Genomic DNA, 22,799 nt, shown 5'->3' with positions numbered 1-22,799 from the left:
ACAGGCATGCTCTGGTTCTGGTACTGAGGCAGCGGATGTCTGTTTCAATATAGATACCTCTCAGTCCAATTCCATAACTCATCAGTTTTAATAGGCTTGGGTCTGTAGAGAATGCAATGAGGGCATGACAGTACAGCCCGTGCTACCGAGATCATCACACGTCTGTGTCCCCGAGCTAATTTCATTAGAATGTCAATTACCATGTGCAGTAAACGCTCAGTTAATTGTCTAAAAGAGGATGGCCTCCCACAGTAGCAGACACACAGCTCCAGCACAGGGCAGGGTAACATCTGTTAACACACAGCTACAGCTGACAGGCAGGCAGGCTGGGACAAGAACACACAGAGTACAGTACGGCTGACAGGGCACAGCCCCATGCCACATACAGAGATACAGCTGTTAGCCAGGCTAGGACACGAACACATATAGTACAGTAGGACTGACAGGGCACAGCCCCATGCCACATACAGAGACACAGCTGTCAGGCAGGCTAGGACACGAACACATATAGTACAGTAGGACTGACAGGACACAGCCCCATGCCACATACAGAGACACAGCTGTCAGGCAGGCTAGGACACAAACACATATAGTACAGTAGGACTGACAGGACACAGCCCCATGCCACATACAGAGATACAGCTGTCAGGCAGGCTAGGACACGAACACATATAGTACAGTAGGACTGACAGGGCACAGCCCCATGCCACATACAGAGACACAGCTGTCAGGCAGGCTAGGACACGAACACATATAGTACAGTAGGGCTGACAGGGCACAGCCCCATGCCACATACAGAGACACAGCTGTCAGGCAGGCAGGCTAGGACACGAACACATATAGTACAGTAGGACTGACAGGGCACAGCCCCATGCCACATACAGAGACACAGCTGTCAGGCAGGCAGGCTAGGACACGAACACATATAGTACAGTAGGACTGACAGGGCACAGCCCCATGCCACATACAGAGACACAGCTGTCAGGCAGGCAGACTAGGACACGAACACATATAGTACAGTAGGGCCAAGGCAAGGCAAGGGCCGCATGGTGGACAGTGTTAGCATTCCATTTATTCTCAGAGATGACGCCCATGACATGCCTTCAGTGACAGGGAGAGTCCCATGGCTTTACACGGAAAGCCTCCTGACTGCTGCCTCTGTTCCAGGATATCACATTCCAGTAGTGGCATTTTGTAGTCATAATTCAAATATGAGTGGATTAAAATAAATAAATACAAAAATGTAAAAGAATCAAGTCTAGTTATGCATAAGTGATTGCTTGATTATTATGCTACGTCTCATACGTTGTAGTGTTTGTGTTTACCAAATTAAATGGATTTGGATCACTTTTACTCTTCCTCACTGCTCTAATATGCTCTCCCTATTCAGACGGGTGGCTTCATAAGCACACATTCTGCATTTAATCAACAGGGATGAACCTATAGATTCTGAGAAGGCTGTATCTTCTCCCCTCTGTGAGCTCTTAAAGTCACACCACCATGTCTGTGAATGAGAGGTCCACATTATACTCCTTGAGGAAAGTTGTCAGAACATCTTTGTAATACACACACAGGACATACCAGATTATACCCAATTAAAGCCATGTGATTAAGCTCTAGTTGGTGAATGTGGAGAGAGAGAAAAGCTTTTTGTGTGCTGCCGGGCGGTAGAGTCAAGCCCGGCTTTGTGCAGCATGGCAGGGGTTGGAGGAGAGGGGCCTGGGGGTCTGGACTGCCACCACCGTCCCATTGAGATGTCTGGATGTGGGGCCTGGTTCTCTGCACCCTAGGACACTGCTCTGGGGCCTGCTGAAGGCCCTGGCCTGTGACAAACACTGTGCATGCATAACCCAGATGCCACTGAGCTGAAGGGGCTGAGGGGGTGAGACAGTGCCCATGGTGTCAGTCGCACACTGTCTGAACCTATCAAATAAGCCCATGGCCCCAAGGGATTGTGGGTGCTGCTGAGATTTTCAAAGGCAGCAGTGGTGTAAAAAGTATCCAATTGTCATACTTGAGTAAAAGTAAAGATACCCTAATAGAAAATGACTCAAGTAAAAGTGAAAGTCACCCACTAAAATATGAATTGAGTAAAAGTCTAAAAGTATTTGGTTTAAATATAGTTAAGTATCAAAAGTAAATGTAATTGCTCAAATATTCTTAAGTATCAAAAGTAAAAGTAAATAATTTCACATTCCTTAAATAAGCAAAACAGACAACACAATTTTCTTGATTTATTATTTTACGGATAGTCATGGGCACACTTTATTTTATTTATTTATTTTATTTCACCTTTATTTAACCAGGTAGGCTAGTTGAGAACAAGTTCTCATTTACAACTGCGACCTGGCCAAGATAAAGCATAGCAGTGTGACACAGACAACAACACAGAGTTACACATGGAGTAAACAATAAACAATAAAAAAAGTCAATAACATAGTAGAAAAAATGATCTATATACATTGTGTGCAAAAGGCACGAGGAGTTAGGCAATAAATAGGCCATAGGAGTGAATAATTACAATTTAGTAGATTAACACTGGAGTGATAAATGATCACATGTGCAGGTAGAGATACTGGTGTGCAAAAGAGCAGAAAAGTAAATAAAATAAAAACAGTATGGGGATGAGGTAGGTAAATTGCCTTGGCCCTACTGTACCATTCACACACTGATGACATAATTGACAAATTAAGTATTTGTGTTTGGTGAGTTCGCCAGATCAGTGTGTGAATGGAAAAAATTCTGTCTGCTAAGCATTCAAAATGTAAAGCATACTTTTGAGTTTCAGGGAAAATGTATGGAGTAAAAAGTACATTCTTTTCTTTAGGAATGTAGCGGAGTAAAAGTAAAAGTTGTAAAAAATCTATAACTTAAGTAGTACTTCACTTAAGTCGTACTTTAAAGTACTTTACACCACTGAAAGGCAGAGCTGTTAGAGAGAGAAAAAATGACCTGGAGCTGCTGGGTTTTAATATGATTTGCAAGAGATGGAGGACATGAATGGCTGCTCTTAACATCTCTGCGGGGGTCCTAAGAGACAGACAAAGAGAGGGGGGAAGAGAGAGAGAGATAGAGAGAGAAAGAGAGAGAGAGATTCATATAACATGTATGCTGATATCTCATGCTTGATTGTCTAGCTCCTCTAACGTACTGTTTCTGTTTAGCTTGTCTACGTATTCATGATTGAGGAATTTACTTTATTCTATAAATGACATGAGTGTCACGCTATGCCTGTTCAACAACACATCACTGTTCAGTCATGTTTAAAATCTCTTTTTCTTTTTTCATTTTAGTGAACACAAAAACAAACAAAAAATCTGTGGAGAAACTTAATTTTCCTTTGAGCCAGCCCTTGTTAAACAAGTTTGTGCTGCCTGGTTTTATTTAAAGCTATATATTCAGCAATAACATTGTCCTTGTTCAGTAAATATAGATGAATTACCACCACCATGCATCCAATTTCCAGAGTAATGTGAATGGTGCCCAGGGGAAGGTCTTTAGGGACTTTAGTGAAAAGGTTATTCTGAATGCTAAACCAACTGTCGAGAACGCAGTGTTGTAGACACACACAGTGGACATGTGTCACATTATCAATGCAAAATATCTATACTTCGAAGACCTATATAACCAAATATCTCGCTCCAGTTAAATCCTACAACCCAACCCAGTCTTATCACTCTAGACTTATTTGATGCACTTTCTTGTACATCCTTTAGAGAGTGTTTGTCAGTTGATAACTACCATAACTACTGGATAATGTAATGAGACCCTCTGGTGACTTAAGCTGATCACTGTCAAACAATCCTCTAACACTACATAATCAGAACAATTGCACAGCTTTATCAGGCCAGCAAAACATGTGTAGGGAAGACCTCCCTGATTTAGAGGGGCAATGAAAACCTCAGAACTTTACCACTCCAAATTTGATAAGGAGTAAGGACTTTTCACTATGTGTGGATTTTATAGACAGAACAGACCCTGAGGCATTATGGGAAAAAGGCTAGTGGATACCCAGCAGTCACTGTGGATTACTCACCATTGGTCCATTGGAGCAAACCACCAATGTGACAGAGGACCTCTCAATCTGTCATAGTGTGAACACTTATGCCAGGGTCTGTCTATTCCACTTAGGAGGCAAACTGAGCTCATGGAAAGTCAGGATTTGGCATTGAGTTGTGCTTTGGTGGGGGTTGCATATGCAATGGTGTGTATTCATGGATACAAAAGGAAGCCAGGCTACCACAAATATTTGACCAATAAAAACATTTAAATTATAAAATAATTTATCTTTTGTCTATCTGGATTGTCATAATTTTTCTGTAAATTCGCAAGTGGTTGAATCTCACCTGAGAAATCATCAGAGCGAGGGAAATAGCACCCCTCTTTCTTAGTATGGGTAGACCATGTATCTGATGCTGTCTGGAACAAAAGAGTATGACATGTTGGCGCCGTAGTATTTCAATAATTGATGCCAGCAAGTATTTGGACTCCCTTGATCATTTTTAAAAATAAAGTAATTAGCCAATCAGAGTTGAGCTGAGCTCAACTGTAGGTTGTTCTGGGGCAGAAAAACACCCACCAAGGGTGGCCAGTTTGGATTAGGCTTTCCACCAATAAAATCACATCCTGAGCAAAACCTCCATCATTGTCAGAATAACGTGTCTGCTTCTTGTCTGCTTGTGTTGATGTCCTGCAGTAGCTAGCTTGTGTTGATGTCCTGCAGTAGCTAGCTTGTGTTGATGTCCTGCAGTAGCTAGCTTGTGTTGATGTCCTGCAGTAGCTAGCTTGTGTTGATGTCCTGCAGTAGCTAGCTTGCTAAATCGGCCCTTTCCTAAGCCATGGACGGTGATGGGGATTTGGACTTGTGGTTATGACTTAATTCTATGTAGAGGCCAATGGTTATGATGGTGATTCTGATTTAACCATATATTAAAATATTGTGCCACTGGTCTGAGATGATTGAAGTTCAATATGTAGCCTACTGTAGATGTAGCCTAGTTGGCTCACATTAGCTAGATAGCTAAACTAGCTGGTTCATTGTTGCCCATGGGAGGAAGTTAGGCTAGCAAGCAATTTAGCTAGATTGCCTATGGAAAAAAAAACTAAAGGCTTACAGAGCCATAGACCATTTGCCAACATGAAAGAAATTAGGACAGCATTGGTGTTCAACAAGTCTACAAGTAGGGTGAGTGCCCCAAAATATATTTTCTTGCGCAAGCACGCACACATAGACAGACAGAAGTACCATGAACAGCCACATGATATTTTGGTATCTTTAAGTTTGTTTTCAGTGTATTAAAGTAAACACATATTGCCTTGTTGATTTGATGATGTTTAAGTTGAAATGGTGCTGGAATAGCAGAGGCAGTACTCCCGTTGTCTTTGTGCTGACTTGCGGTAACGCCATGGTTCTAAATCAGTAGTTAGTAAACTGTTACATGCAATATTCGCTTTGTGACCGTCACTGGACAGATGTTGGTCTTCGGTTTTGTGCAGTTGAATTTATTCCGCCACTGGGTCACTGTTGTCTTTTTGTTGTCACAGACTTATTGTATATCACAGTGGCGTATGAACAAATGGGTTATAAAGCAAACAACACAAATATCACAACATAGGTTTCTTTACAGTGGTGTAAAGTACTTAATTAAAAATAAAATAATTAAAAGTACTATTTAAGCAATTTTTTGTGTATCTGTAGTTTACTATTTATAGATATTTTTTTACTTTTACTTCACTACATTCCTGAAGAAAATAATGTACTTTTTACTCCATACATCCCTGACATCCAAAAGTACTTGTTACACTTAAAATGTTTAGCGAGCCTGGAAAATTGTCCTATTCAAACACTTATCAAGAGAACATCCCTGGTTATCCCAACTGCCTCTGATCTGGTGGACTCACTAAACACAAATGCTTTGTTTGTAAATTATGTCTGAGTGTTGGAGTGTGCCCCTGGCTATCCGTAATTAAAACAAAAAAAATAAAATTGTGCAGTCTGGTTTACTTCATTAATATAAGGAATTTGAAATGATTTATACTTTTACTTTTACTTAGATACTGTATATGCCGATGACATGCTGAGACATCGACATGCATTTCTTTATGTCAGATGGCTTTTGGGTCTGCTTTGCAGATAGACGTACAGAAAGAGGGTAAATTGTACATTTTCTATCAGAATATTTTGCATGAAGATAAGCATTATCTTGTCAGATTATAGGAGAAACTCTGGTAGGCCTGAAACAGTCTTCCTCACCTCTTATGCACGATCCAGCTTTACAGCCGAGCACACTGCCACTGTATCAGGTTTGTTTCAATGTCCAGGTCACATTATCAGGGGCTGTACTCAACAACATTGACTGAAAACATTCATTTACACTGTAAGCCAATTATTGTACGTGACTAAAGTGTATTGCCATATAGAGACCAATGCACACTGATGGAAGAGGTGAGTGATAACAGGCCATGGTGCTAAGAAGGTGACTGACTGCTGCTGGCTACCTGCTCAGTGGCTTGCTGTGTGGAGGGGAACAGGACAGGTGGCCTCTAATGAGGGAGGGAGGAGGGCTCATATAACACAACATTAATGATGCAGGGCTCATCCACTCATGGATGACACATTGTCTTCGATCTGCCAGACAGCACTGAAATGACTTCTAAATCCTCAACATATGGCCTACACATTTAATGAAAAGAGCCAATATGAGCAAACACTGAATATAGAAAATAAGAATAAAGAGTACACTTTAGGCTTTAGACAAGCTATTGAGGAGAAAACTAATATATATATTCAAGCAATAAGGCCCTAGGAGGTGTGGCACTGCATATGTAGAAGAAAAAGAAACGCACACCTATTTAGGCGAGGTGCTGGCTAGCGGAGTAGAAAACTTGAAAATAAAAGAGAGCCGCACACTCTAGGAGCTCAGATGCAAAAATGTAATTACCAATGTTGAAACGTTGGTAATTAAATGTTTGCATCTGAGCTCCTAGAGTGTTCTCATACCTGTGGTATACGGTCTGATATACCACGGCTGTCAGCCAATCAGCATTCAGAGCTAAAAAAAACAAGGTTATAAATGTATATATATTACAGGTTCAGAAGGCTCTTTAGCGAGCGAACCATCTCTTTACCAAGCCATCCCCTCCAGCTGTAGCTCTGTGAAACACACACTTGGGGGTTGAATCACTGAGCAGTATTGATTACTCTGGTCTCATGGCTGTGGGATATGTCTGCTGCCTGAACACGGCTGCTTCCATGCTCTACATAGACATCACTATTGCTGCTTCAGTGAGAGAATAATAGCTGCTCATCTCAGGTCTATCTGTCCATTACCATCCCCCCATTCAGCACAGTCCTCTCAGTGGTCATTATAATTTAGGCCCTCAAACACAGCTCCTAAATGAGCACTCCAGCTCCTCTGGTGTGTGTATGTGTGTGTCAAATTAAATAGTTTTTGTCACATGCTTAGTAAACAACAGGTGTATACAAACAGTGAAATGCATACTTCCAGACCCTTCCCAACAACGCAGAGAGAAAAATATAGAAAAAAAGAATAGGACAAGGAGTAAATAAACAACGTTTAATCATAACAGATACATATACAGTGGGGCAAAAAAGTATTTAGTCAGCCACCAATATTGTGCAAGTTCTCCCACTTAAAAAGATGAGAGGCCTGTAATTTTCATCATAGGTACACTTCAACTATGACAGACAAAATGAGAATTTTTTTTCCAGAAAATCACATTGTAGGATTTTTAATGAATTTATTTGCAAATTATGGTGGAAAATAAGTATTTGGTCAATAACAAAAGTTTATCTTAATACTTTGTTATATACCCTTTGTTGGCAATGACAGAGGTCAAACGTTTTCTGTAAGTCTTCACAAGGTTTTCACACACTGTTGCTGGTATTTCCTCCATGCAGATCTCCACTAGAGCAGTGATATTTGGAGGCTGTTGCTGGGCAACACAGACTTTCAACTCCCTCCAAAGATGTTCTATGGGGTTGAGATCTGGAGACTGGCTAGGCCACTCCAGGACCTTGAAATGCTTCTTACGAAGCCATTCCTTCGGTGCCCGGGCGGTGTGTTTGGGATCATTGTCATGCTGAAAGACCCAGCCACGTTTCATCTTCAATGCCCTTGCTGATGGAAGGAAGTTTTCACTCAAAATCTCACGATACATGGCCCCATTCATTCTTTCCTTTACACGGATCAGTCGTCCTGGTCCCTTTGCAGAAAAACAGCCCCAAAGCATGATGTTTCCACTCCCATGCTTCACAGTAGGTATGGTGTTCTTTAGATGCAACTTAGCATTTTTTGTCTTCCAAACACGACGAGTTGAGTTTTTACCAAAAAGTTATATTTTGATTTCATCTGACCATATGACATTCTCCCAATCTTCTTCTGGATCATCCAAATGCTCTCTAGCAAACTTCAGACGGGCCTGGACATGTACTGGCTTAAGCAGGGGGACACGTCTGGCACTGCAGGATTTGAGTTCCTGGGGGCGTAGTGTGTTACTGATGGTAGGCTTTGTTACTTTGGTCCCAGCTCTCTGCAGGTCATTCACTAGGTCCCCCCGTGTGGTTCTGGGATTTTTGCTCACCGTTCTTGTGATCATTTTGACCCCACGGGGTAGAATGCAGGCGCCGACAGAGATGGCCGCCTCGCTTCGCGTTCCTAGGAAACTATGCCGTTTTTTGTTTTTTTTACGTGTTATTTCTTACACTAGTACCCCAGGTCATCTTAGGTTTCATTACATACAGCCGAGAAGAACTACTGAATATAAGATCAGCGTCAACTCACCATCAGTACGACCAAGAATATGTTTTTCGCGATGCGGATCCTGTGTTCTGCCTTACAACCAGTGTAACGGAGCGGATTACATGCAGCGACCCAAAAACGACTCAGAAAAAGAGGGAAACGAAGCGGTCTTCTGGTCAGACTCCGGAGACGGGCACATCGTGCACCACTCCCTAGCATTCTTCTTGCCAATGTCCAGTCTCTTGACAACAAGGTTGATGAAATCCGAGCAAGGGTAGCATTCCAGAGGGACATCAGAGACTGTAACGTTCTCTGCTTCACGGAAACATGGCTAACTGGAGAGACGCAATCCGAAGCGGTGCAGCCAGCGGGTTTCTCCACGCATCGCGCAGACAGAAACAAACATCTTTCTGGTAAGAAGAGGGGCGGGGGCGTATGCCTTATGGCCAACGTGACATGTTGTCATGAAAGAAACATACAGGAACTCAAATCCTTCTGTTCACCTGATTTAGAATTCCTCACAATCAAATGTAGACCGCATTATCTACCAAGAGAATTCTCTTCGATTATAATCACAGCCGTATATATCCCCCCCCAAGCAGACACATCGATGGCTCTGAACGAACTTTATTTAACTCTCTGCAAACTGGAAACGATTTATCCGGAGGCTGCATTCATTGTAGCTGGGGATTTTAACAAGGCTAATCTGAAAACAAGACTCCCTAAATTTTATCAGCATATCGATTGCGCAACCAGGGGTGGAAAGACCCTGGATCATTGTTACTCTAACTTCCGCGACGCATATAAGGCCCTGCCCCGCCCCCTTTCGGAAAAGCTGACCACGACTCCATTTTGTTGATCCCTGCCTACAGACAGAAACTAAAACAAGAATCTCCCACGCTGAGGTCTGTCCAACGCTGGTCTGACCAAGCTGACTCCACACTCCAAGACTGCTTCCATCACGTGGACTGGGAGATGTTTCGTATTGCGTCAGACAACAACATTGACGAATACGCTGATTCGGTGTGCGAGTTCATTAGAACGTGCGTTGAAGATGTCGTTCCCATAGCAACGATTAAAACATTCCCTAACCAGAAACCGTGGATTGATGGCAGCATTCGTGTGGAACTGAAGGCGTGAACCACTGCTTTTAATCAGGGCAAGGTGTCTGGTGACATGACTGAATACAAACAGTGCAGCTATTCCCTCCGCAAGGCTATCAAACAAGCTAAGCGCCAGTACAGAGACAAAGTAGAATCTCAATTCAACGGCTCAGACACAAGAGGCATGTGGCAGGGTCTACAGTCAATCACGGACTACAGGAAGAAACCCAGCCCAGTCACGGACCAGGATGTCTTGCTCCCAGGCAGACTAAATAACTTTTTTGCCCGCTTTGAGGACAATACAGTGCCACTGACACGACCTGCAACGAAAACATGCGGTCTCTCCTTCACTGCAGCCGAAGTGAGTAAGACATTTAGACGTGTTAACCCTCGCAAGGCTGCAGGCCCAGACGGCATCCCCAGCCGCGCCCTCAGAGCATGCGCAGACCAGCTGGCCGGTGTGTTTACGGACATATTCAATCAATCCCTATACCAGTCTGCTGTTCCCACATGCTTCAAGAGGGCCACCATTGTTCCTGTTCCCAAGAAAGCTAAGGTAACTGAGCTAAACGACTACCGCCCCGTAGCACTCACATCCGTCATCATGAAGTGCTTTGAGAGACTAGTCAAGGACCATATCACCTCCACCCTACCTGACACCCTTGACCCACTCCAATTTGCTTACCGCCCAAATAGGTCCACAGACGATGCAATCTCAACCACACTGCACACTGCCCTAACCCATCTGGACAAGAGGAATACCTATGTGAGAATGCTGTTCATCGACTACAGCTCGGCATTCAACACCATAGTACCCTCCAAGCTCGTCATCAAGCTCGAGACCCTGGGTCTCGACCTCACCCTGTGCAACTGGGTACTGGACTTCCTGACGGGCCGCCCCCAGGTGGTGAGGGTAGGCAACAACATCTCCTCCCCGCTGATCCTCAACACTGGGGCCCCACAAGGGTGCGTTCTGAGCCCTCTCCTGTACTCCCTGTTCACCCACGACTGTGTGGCCATGCACGACTCCAACTCAATCATCAAGTTTGCGGACGACACAACAGTGGTAGGCTTGATTACCAATAACGACGAGACGGCCTACAGGGAGGAGGTGAGGGCCCTCGGAGTGTGGTGTCAGGAAAATAACCTCACACTCAACGTCAACAAAACTAAGGAGATGATTGTGGACTTCAGGAAACAGCAGAGGGAACACCCCCCCATCCCCATCGATGGAACAGTAGTGGAGAGGGTAGCAAGTTTTAAGTTCCTCGGCATACACATCACAGACAAACTGAATTGGTCCACTCACACAGACAGCATCGTGAGGAAGGCGCAGCAGCGCGTCTTCAACCTCAGGAGGCTGAAGAAATTCGGCTTGTCACCAAAAGCACTCACAAACTTCTACAGATGCACAATCGAGAGCATCCTGGCGGGCTGTATCACCGCCTGGTATGGCAACTGCACCGCCCTCAACCGTAAGGCTCTCCAGAGGGTAGTGAGGTCTGCACAACGCATCACCGGGGGCAAACTACCTGCCCTCCAGGACACCTACACCACCCGATGCTACAGGAAGGCCATAAAGATCATCAAGGACATCAACCACCCGAGCCACTGCCTGTTCACCCCGCTGTCATCCAGAAGGCGAGGTCAGTACAGGTGCATCAAAGCTGGGACCGAGAGACTGAAAAACAGCTTCTATCTCAAGGCCATCAGACTGTTAAACAGCCACCACTAACATTGAGTGGCTACTGCCAACACACTGTCAATGACACTGACTCTACTCCAGCCACTTTAATCATGGGAATTGATGGGAAATTATGTAAATATATCACTAGCCACTTTAAACAATGCTACCTTATATAATGTTACTTACCCTACATTATTCATCTCATATGCATACGTAGATACTGTACTCTATATCATCGACTGCATCCTTATGTAATACATGTATCACTAGCCACTTTAACTACGCCACTTGGTTTACATACTCATCTCATATGTATATACTGTACTCGATATCATCTACTGTATCTTGCCTATGCTGCTCTGTACCATCACTCATTCATATATCCTTATGTACATATTCTTTATCCCCTTACACTGTGTATAAGACAGTAGTTTTTTTGGAATTGTTAGTTAGATTACTTGTTCGTTATTACTGCATTGTCGGAACTAGAAGCACAAGCATTTCGCTACACTCGCATTAACATCTGCTAACCATGTGTATGTGACAAATAAAATTTGATTTGATTTGATTTGATTTGATCTTGCGTGGAGCCCCAGATCGAGGGAGATTATCAGTGGTCTTGTATGTCTTCCATTTCCTAATAATTGCTCCCACAGTTGATTTCTTCAAACCAAGCTGCTTACCTATTGCAGATTCAGTCTTCCCAGCCTGGTGCAGGTCTACAATTTAGTTTCTGGTGTCCTTTGACAGCTCTTTGGTCTTGGCCATAGTGGAGTTTGGAGTGTGACTGTTTGAGGTTGTGGACAGGTGTCTTTTATACTGATAACAAGTTCAAACAGGTGCCATTAATACAGGTAACGAGTGGAGGACAGAGGAGCCTGTCCTCCACTCATTACAGGTCTGTGAGGTCTGTGAGAGCCAGAAATCTTGCTTGTTTGTAGGTGACCAAATACTTATTTTCCACCATAATTTGCAAATAAATTCATAAAAAATCCTACAATGTGATTTTCTGGATTTCTTTTCTCATTTTGTCTGTCATAGTTGAAGTGTACCTATGATGAAAATTACAGGCCTCTCTCATATTTTAAGTGGGAGAACTTGCACAATTGGTGGCTGACTAAATACTTTTTTGCCCCACTGTACATGTAGTAAGGTGAAGCGACTGTGTGTGTGTGTGTGTATATGTTTGTGAGAGAGAACGATGGAGAGATATAGTGAAAAAGAGAGTAGGATAGTAATAAAAAGGAGAGAGAAACAGACAGGGTAATTACAGGAAGGATCATCGACAGCTCCCACAGCTTGCAGGCAAAGCAGCAGGATAGCATCCACAGCCAGCAGACCGAACACAGAGCAAGAGCTAAACATTGGGTCTGCTTTGCTGTTATTCTCACTTTCTAAGCCTCAGAGCAATTGAGTGCTGGTCTGCAACGCAGAGGAAGAGACCAAACATAACCAAAGGATGGTAATGTGCTTTCTACACTGTGGTGTGGCTCTTAAGGGAACTACAGTAGATACAGCCTCAGGGCATTCCTCACTGCACAACCATTGCCCACTGGGACACAGGTTGCTCTATAGCTCAGGCTCCATCTTAGATCTGCTAGAAACAGTCTTCCTATACAACACAATATCCTCTGAGAGATGAAAAGTGACCAGAATTTACACAAACAATGGTTTGTCAACAAAGCTAGCTACATTGATCATTCTCAGAGTTCCCCTGCAATGACAGATTTCCTCTTCTTCGTCTGAAGAGGTGTAGCAAGGATCGGACCAAAATGCAGCGTGGTAAGTGCCCATGTTTTAATAGTATAAACTGAATATGACAGAATACATAATAACAAAGTGGATATAAACGACAGGTGTCCCGTGTGGCACAAACACTGACACAGGAAACAAACACCCACAAACCAACAGTGAAACCCAGGCTACCTAAATATGGTTCTCAATCAGGGACAACGATAAACAGCTGCCTCTGATTGAGAACCATATCAGGCCAGAAACAGAAATAGAAAAAACATAGAAACAAAAACATAGACTGCCCACCCCAACTCACGCCCTGACCATACTAAATAAAGACAAAAGGAAACAAAGGTCAGAACGTGACATCCCCATAAATAGACTTTAATGCAGGGAAACTTAAATCAGTTCTAAATCAAATCTCTATCAACATGTTAAATGTGCAACCAGAGGAAAAAAATTCTAGATCACCTGTACTCCACACATAAACGCGTACAAAGCTCTCCCTCGCCCTCCATTTGGTAAATCCGACCACAACTCTATCCTCCTGATTCCTGCTTACAAGCAAAAATTAAAGCAGGAAGCACCAGTGACTCGGTCTATAAAAAAATGGTCAGATGAAGCAGATGCTAAACTACAGGACTGCTTTGCTATAACAGACTGGAACATGTTCCGGGATTCTTCCGATGACATTGAGGAATACACCACATCAGTCACTGGCTTTATCAATAAGTGCATTGAGGACGTCATCCCCACAGTGACTGTACGCACATACCCCAACCAGAAGCCATGGATTACAGGTAACATTCGCACTGGGCTAAAGGTAGAGCTGCCGCTTTCAAGGTGCGGGACTCTAACCGGGAAGCTTACAAGAAATCCCGCTATGCCCTGCGACGAACGTTCAAACAGGCAAAGCATCAATACAGGACTAAGATTGAATCATACTACACCGGCTCCGACGCCCGTCGGATGTGGCAGGGCTTGCAAACTATTACAGACTACAAAGGGAAGCATAGCCGCGAGCTGCCCAGTTACACGAGCCTACCACACGAGCTAAATCACTTTCTATGCTCGCTTCGAGGCGAGCAACACTGAGACATGCATGAGAGCATCAGCTGTTCTGGACGACTGTGTGATCACGCTCTCCGTAGCTGACGTGAGTAAGAACAGGTCAACATACACAAGGCTGCGGGGCCAGACGGATTACCAGGATGTGTGCTCCGGGCATGTGCTGACCAACTGGCAGGTGTCTTCACTGACATTTTCAGCAAGTCACTGATTGAGTCTTTAATACCAACATGCTTCAAGCAGACCTCCATAGTCCCTGTGCCCAAGAACACAAAGGCAACCTGCATAAATGACTACAGACTCGTAGCACTCACGTCCGTAGCCATGAAGTGCTTAGAAAGGTTGGTAATGGCTCACATCAACACCATTATCCCAGAAACCAGATCACAGTTGATGCAATCTCTATTGCACTCCACACTGACCTTTCCCACCTGGACAAAAGGAACACCTATGTGAGAATGCTGTTCATTGACTACAGCTCAGCGTTCAACACTATAGTACCCTCAAAGCTCATCACCAAACTAAGGAACCTGGGACTAAACACCTCCCTCTGCAACTGGATCCTGGACTTCCTGACAGGCCGCCCCCAGGTGATGAGGGTAGGTAGCAACACATCTGCCATGCTGATCCTCAACACTGGAGCTCCACACGGGTGCGTGCTCAGTCCCCTCCTGTACTCCCTGTTCACCCACGACTGCATGGCCAGGCACGACTCCAACACCATCATTAAATTTGCTGACGACACAACAGTGGTAGGCCTGATCACCGACAACGACGAGACAGCCTATAGGGAGGAGGTCAGAGACCTGGCCGGGTGGTGCCAGAATAACAACCTATCCTTCAACGTAACCAAGACTAAGGAGATGATTGTGGAGTATGGGAAAAGGAGCACCGAACATGTCCCCATTCTCATCGATGGGGCTGTAGTGGAGCAGGTTGAGAGCTTCAAATTCCTTGGTGTCCACATCAACAACAAACTAGATTGGTCCAAACTAGAGGTCGACCGATTATGATTTTTCGATACCGATACTGATTAATCGGCCGATTAAAAAACATATGTATTTGTAATAATGACAATTATAACAATACTGAATTAACCCTTATTATAACTTAATATAATACATCAATAAAATCAATTTAGCCTCAAGTAGATAATAAAACATGTTCAATTTGGTTTAAATAATGCAAAAACAAAGTGTTGGAGAAGAACGTAAAAGTGCAATAGTGCTATGTAAGAAAGCTAACATTTCAGTTCCTTGCTCAGAACATGAGAACATATGAAAGCTGGTGGTTCCTTTTAACATGAGTCTTCAATATTCCCAGGTAAGAAGTTTTTGGTTGTAGTTATTATAGGAATTATAGGACTATTTCCCTCTATACCATTTGTATTTCATTAACCTTTAGCTATTGGATGTTTTTATAGGCACTTTAGTATTGCCAGAGTAACAGTATAGCCTCCGTCCCTCTCCTCGCTCCTCCCTGGGCTCGAACCAGCAACACAACGACAACAGCCACCACATCGAAGCAGCGTTACCCATGCAGAGGTCTGGACTCTGACTGGGCCACTCCAGAAGGCGTATTTTCTTCTGTTGAAGCCATTCTGTTGATTTCCTTCTGTGTTTTGAGTTGTTGCCCTGTTGCGTCACCAAGCTTCTGATGAGCTTCAATTGGTGGACAGATAGCCTAACACTCTCCTACAAAATGTCTTGATAAACTTGGGAATTAATTTTTCCATTGATGATTGCAAGCTGTCCAGGCCCTGGGGCAGCAAAGCAGCCCCAAACCATGATGCGCCCTCCACCATACTTTATAGTTGGGATGATGTTTCGATGTTGGTATGCTGTGCCTTTTGTTCTCCACACAGTGTTGTGTGTTCCTTCCAAACAACTCAACTGTAGTTTCATTTGTCCACAGAATATTTTGCCTGTAGCGCTGTGGAACATCCAGGTGCACGTTTGCAAACTTCAGACCAGCAGCAATGTTTTTTTTGGACAGCAGTGGCTTCTTCCGTGGTGTCCTCCAATGAACACCATTCTTGTTTAGTGTCTTATGTGTCGTAGACTCGTCAACAGAGATGTTAGCATGTTCCAGATGATTTCTGTAAGATTTTAGCTGACACTCTATGATTCTTCATTACCTCATTGAGCATTCTGTGCTGTACTCTTGCAGTCATCTTTGCAGGACGGCCACTCCCAGGGAGAGTAGCAACAGTGCTGAACTTTCTCGATTTATAGACAATTTGTCTTACAATTTGATGAACATCAAGGCTTTTAGAGATACTTTTGTAACCCTTTCCAGCTTTTTGCAAGTCAACATTTATTCATCTTAGGTCTTCTGAGATATCTTTTGTTCGAGGCATGGTTCACATCAGGCAATGCTTCTTGTGAATAGCAAACTCAAATTTTGTTAGTGTTTTTTATAGGACAAGGCAGCTCTAACCAATATCTCCAATCTCGTCTCATTGATTGGACTCCAGGTTAGCTGACTCCTGACTCCAATTAGCATTTGGAGAAGTCATTAGCCTAGGGGTTCACATACTTTGTCCAACCTACACTGTGAATGTTTCAATGATGTATTCATTGTAGACAAGAAAAATACTATAATATGTGTGTTATTAGTTTAAGCACACTATGTTTGTCTATTGTTGTGACTGAGATGAAAATCAGATCAAATTTGATGACCAATTTATGCAGAAATCCAGGTAATTCCAAAGGGTTCACATACTTTTTCTTGCCACTATATGTACACTGAGTGTATAACAAATAGAGAGCATCTTCCTAATATTGAGTTGCACCCCCCTGCAACATGTAAAGTGTTGGTCCCATATTTCATGAGCTGAAATAAAAGCTCCCAGAAATGTTCCATACGCACAAAAAGCTTATTTCTCTCAATTCTTTCACTGTTAGTGAGCATTTCTCCTTTGCGAAGATAATCCATCATTATGGCATATCAAGAAGCTGATTAAATAGCATGATCATTACACAGGTGCACCTTGTGCTGGGGACATTAAAAGGCCAATCTAAAATGTGCAGTTTTATCACACAACATAATGCTACAGATGTCTCAAGTTTTGAGGGAGCGTGCAATTGGCATGCTGAGTGCAGGAATGTCCACATGAGCTGTTTCCAGAGAATTTAATGTTCATGTCTCTACCATAAGCTGCCTCCAATGTCATTTTAGAGAATTTGACAGTACGTCCAACCGGCCTCGCAACCGCAGACTATGTGTAACCATGTTAGCCCGTTTCTTCACCTGCGGGATCGTTTGAGACCAGCCACCCGGACAGCTGATGATTTTCACAACCAAAGAATTTCTGCTGTCACAAACCATGTCAGGGAAGCTCATCTGAGTGCTCGTTGTCCTCATCAGGGTCTTGACCTGCAGTTCGGCATCATAAACAACTTCAGTAGACAAATGCTCACCTTCGATGGCCAGTGGCATGCTCGAGAAGTATACTCTTCACAGATGAATCCCGGTTTCATCTGTACCAGGCAGATGGCAGACAATGTGTATGGCTTAATGGGGGCAAGCGGATTTGCTGATGTCAACATTGTGAACAGAGTGCCCCATGGTGGTGGTGGGGTTATGGCATCGGCAGGAGTAAACTACGGAAAACGAACACAATTGCATTTTATCAATGGCAATTTGAATGCACAGAGATACCATGACAAAATCCTAAGGCCCATTATCATGCCATTCATCCGCCGCCATCACCTCATGTTTCAGCATGATAATGCACGGCCCCATGTCGCAAGGATCTGTACAGAATTCCTGGAATCTGAAAATGTCCCAGTTCTTCCATGGCCTGCATACACACCAGACATGTCACCCATTGAGCATGTTTGGGATGCTCTGGATTGGCGTGTACGACAGCGTGTTCCAGTTCCTGCCAAAAGGAGTGGGACAACATTCCACAGGCCACAATCAACAGCCTGATCAACTCTATGTGAATGAGAGATGTCACACTGCATGAGGTAAGTGATGGTCACACTAGATACTGACTGGTTTTCTGATCCACATCCATAACTTTTATTTTAAGGTATCTGTGACCAACAGTTACAGAGTTCAATGGCTGTGACAGGAGAGAACTGAGGATGGATCAATAACATTGTAGTTACTCCACAATACTAACCTAATTGCCAGAGTGAAAAGAAGGAAACCTGCCCAGAATACAAATATTACAAAACATGCATCTTGTTTGCAACAAGACAAATAATACAAGTAACACAGCAAAACATTTGGCAAAACAATTAACTTTTGGGGCAAATCCAATACAACACATTACTGAGTACCACTCACCATATGTTCAAGCATGTTATGGGTATGCTTGTAATTTTTAAGGACTGGGGTATTTTTCACGATAAAAAAGAAACAGAATGTAGCCAAGTACAAGCAAAAAACCTGGTTCATTCTGTTTTCCAACAGACACTGGGAGATGAACTCACCTTTCAACAGGACAAAAATATAAAACACAAGCACAAATCTACACTGCTTACCAAGAAGACAGTGAACGTTCCTGAGCGTTACAGTTTTGACTTAAATCAACTTGAAAATATATGGCACGACCTGAAAATTGTTGTCTAGCAACGAACAACAATCCATTTGACAGTTGAAGAATTTTGAAAAGAATAATGGGCAAATGTTGCACAACCCAGGTGCAACATTTGCTCTTATAGACTTACCCAGAAACATTTACAGCTGTAATCACTGCCAAAGGTGCTTCTACAAAGTATTGACTCCAGGGGTGTGAATACGTATGTAAATTAGATATTTATGTATTTCATTTTCAATAAATCTGCAAGAATTTCAAAAAACAATTTTTACATTGTCATTAGGGAGTATTGTGTGTAGATGGGTGATAATGTTTTTATTCAATCCATTTTGAATTCAGGCAGTAACACAACAAAATGTGGAATAAGTCAAGAGGTATGAGTACTTTCTGAAGACACTGTACATATGAAGTGGGTAAAACAGTATATAAACATGATTAAAGTGGCCAGTGTTCAATGACTATGTACTGTACATAGGGCAACAGTGACTAAGGTTCAGGGTAGAGTACCATGTGGAAATTGTTAAAAGGCATCCTTGTGCATAGAGTTGCATGGTTTTTTAAACTTTGCAATCATTGGTTTCTGTTTGGCATGCATTTTAAAGTGAAAAATCGGAGTCTCCGCATTACTTTGTTACCGTGGAATTGATTAGCACTGCTTTGGGGCATAAACTTACATTAGAACCCACCATAATCAAGTTGAGTAGCCACACTATTAGGCCTATTCATAAAAGTAAGCATACTGAAGCACAGACAAACTATTACAAACTCTACCAAAGTACAGAATTTTGCAAAGAGAGAGATGCCATCAATTTATTGCATCATTCCTTTTCTTTCCTATTTTGTCTTGTTGTGAAAATCTGTACGCAGTAAGGGGTTTAGAGTATATCCTGTAGACTAGAGGAATGACCTGGGTGGAAAACCTGTTCAACAGGACCTGCTCACTCTGTCAGATGACACCTGCATGACTACAGAATCTAATAACTACCAATCCTCCTGCTCTATGTGCATGAAAAACATTCAAATGATATGTGTGTGAAAAACAGAAAATGCTGATAACCAAATCTCAAGACAAAAGAAAGGCTGGGTCTAAAGGTGGGAAATTATAATAACCCTATTCTCAGACCCAGGTTTCTGGTTAACCCTGGTTAACCCAGGTTATGTGTCGCCTTTGTAGGCTAAGTTACATATAGACAGAAAAGGTTTCTACTGTTTACTCTCTGAAAGGCTGGTTTGTTTGAATGGCTCCGTGAATTAATGTATTCTGATTAGCAAATAACTCTTATCTGTGCTGGTTAAGCACCCAGCCTGGTCTCATAGACTAGACGTAACATAGTAAACGTACATTCAGACACTCAAATTAGAGAAAGGGGGATACCTTGTCAGTTGTACAACTGAATGCATTCAACTGAAATGTGTCTTCCGCATTTAACCCAACCCCTCTGAATCCGAGAGGTGCAGGGCCTGCCTTAATCAACAACCACATCTTCAGCGCCCGGAGAACAGTGGGTTAACTGCCTTGCTGGAGGCATATGACAGATTTTTACCTTGTCAGCTCGGGGATTCGATCCAGCAAGCTTTGGGTTACTGGCCCAACGCTCTAACCACTAGTATGATATGTTATGTTTGGTATGGTTACAGAAGACAGATGGTTACTTAAAGATAAACTAAAGTAGGTGGTTGGACGGGGTGGATAGGTGGGTGTATAACGCAAATTTCTATCAACCCAAAGGTTGCGAGTTCGAACCTCATCACTGCAATTTTAGCTAATTAGCAACTGTTCAACTACTTACTACTTTTAAGCTACTTTCAAATTACTTAGCATGTTAGCTAACCTTTACCCTAACCCTAACCCGAACCTTAACCCTTTTAGCTAACCCTTCCCCTAACTTTAACCCTTTAACCTAACTCCTATACTTAACCTTAATCCTAACCCCTAACTCTAACCCCTAGCCTAGCTAACGTTAGCCACCTAGCTATAATTTGTAAAAACATATAGTACATTGTGCAAATCCATAACATATAGTACGTTTTGCAAATTTGTAACATATAATACGAATTGGGCGATGGACATCTACAAATTAATACATAACATACGAAATGTAACATAAAATAATAAAGGGAGTGTTTTAGATTTTAAGTACAGAATAATACAAAATGCTCTGAGACCAGGTTGGAGCACCAGCAATGGAATCTTAGGTGACAGTTAATAGCTTTATTGAATTGGAAGCACTGACCCCATTAAAACCAACTGAACATCCCAGACTGAAGTAAACAAAATGCTGTCCTGCTTTTGTACTCTAATGTAGTGTGTGTGCGCGTGCGTGTGTGTCTGTGTGTATCTGTGTGTGACACTTATTTTATGAGCCTCTAATTTAATAATGTCCCCTTTACAAACCAGACCCATGCAGTATAGTGACAGGGACAGGACAGGCACATTAGCACTGCCTGTCCTCAGCATGTACAGCTATTTAAACTACCTGAGGTAACTGAGTGAACTGAGCTGCTGAGGTAAACTGAGGTCTATTAATCAAACTTTGTAGGCTACCAATCCATCTTGTTCACAGTTAGTTGTGGCTTTTCTGTCCTATAAAGTTAATACTTTGAGTAGCCTATATTTAGCCTACAATTCATTACAGTCAATTTTCCTCTTATGGGCCTATTTTGGTACTTGAGTCCAGAGTGACACAAACCCCATACAGGATATCACATTCTTTCTCCCATTGTTTGTCTTTCCCAGGAAACAGGAAACTCAGGCAGGAGTTGTGAGTCTGTGACTTTAAAACCTGTTTGTTTGTGTCTCAGACTGTGTGTGTGTGTGTGTGTGTGTGTGTGTGTGTGTGTGTGTGTGTGTGTGTGTGTGTGTGTGTGTGTGTGTGTGTGTGTGTGTGTGTGTGTGTGTGTGTGTGTGTGTGTGTGTGTTTGTGTGTTGTCTGTTACGTCTTTATTGTCCCTCTGGACGAGGTATTGACATAATCAACACCCTGTGTGCATGTTAGCAGCAGCATGTCTATTAGAAAACAAGCGTACACTTGTTTTGGTTTGATACCTCAGTCGGTCATCACCTGAGAGCAGCTGTGGGAGTAAGTAAATGAAGGTTATGGAAAGAATTGCATCTTATCTCTTTCTTGAGATAAACAAATAAATTAACATTACTTCCAATGATGAAATGGCAAAAACTAAATACAACCTATAAACTAGGGAATACTGATGACTGTATAAGTGTCTAGGTACAATAGGTAGGCATATTCATGCTGTTGGCTACTATAGTGTTTAAAATAGTTTTAAGTGCATAACATGTGCCAAGTAATGCACAATGCAACAAGATAAAGGATGAGAACAGAGTGAGATATCAGAACAATTACGAGCTTGTTTTACATAGGTTTACTTATTGTTGAAGAAAACAATAGTGTAGATTACAATGCAGATGAAAATATAACTTATACCATACATCATATGATATGGGCATGGCACAATTACAGATGGTTGACGGCCCAATCAATATTGCTTTTGATAAACATAGCTTCAGTTACCATCAAAAGCATGATTGATTCGTTTGAAAAGAAACTGGATAGTTCCTTACCTTTTTTTTATTTGTCGCCGTTATGGTCGAATTGAACTTTTTGTATGAACAGAAGGTTTTTTACCGGCAGCGATAAAAACAAATTATTCCACCGGCGTTCTCTCCGGCTGTAGCCCACCAAAACGAATAAAGAACGTAAAATTAACCGCTGCTCTTTCGCTAGTGATCCATTGGGGCCAGAAAGCGAAGCTGTCTACTAGGTCCACATATCCTTATCGTCCACAGTCCCATCCATTCACTCTCTGCCTCCTCCCCTGTATCCTTCAGTCAATTCAGAGAAGACGAATTTCTCACTATTTATTCTGTGCCAGTG

At 42.7% G+C, this 22,799-nt stretch overlaps 1 protein-coding gene across 4 annotated transcripts in view; it reads right to left on the bottom strand.

Moving 5' to 3' along the window:
* The window catches only part of LOC112220185 (FERM domain-containing protein 4B), a 77,359-nt gene extending 54,560 nt beyond the window's left edge, over window positions 1–22,799 (bottom strand). For 2 of the 4 annotated variants that reach the window (XM_024381901.2, XM_024381894.2), the window contains exon 1: window positions 22,487–22,798. The gene's annotated coding sequence lies outside the window, so the exon portion shown is untranslated. Of the gene's footprint in view, window positions 1–22,486 lie in introns of all 4 variants that reach the window. The other 2 variants (XM_024381878.2, XM_024381887.2) reach the window with 2 other exon arrangements.

Source organism: Oncorhynchus tshawytscha, linkage group LG02 (genome assembly GCF_018296145.1).
Source record: "Oncorhynchus tshawytscha isolate Ot180627B linkage group LG02, Otsh_v2.0, whole genome shotgun sequence".
Lineage (NCBI taxonomy): Eukaryota > Metazoa > Chordata > Actinopteri > Salmoniformes > Salmonidae > Oncorhynchus > Oncorhynchus tshawytscha.
The sequence above is the reverse complement of the archived record's forward strand: the minus strand, read 5'-3'. Positions and strand labels throughout refer to the sequence as shown.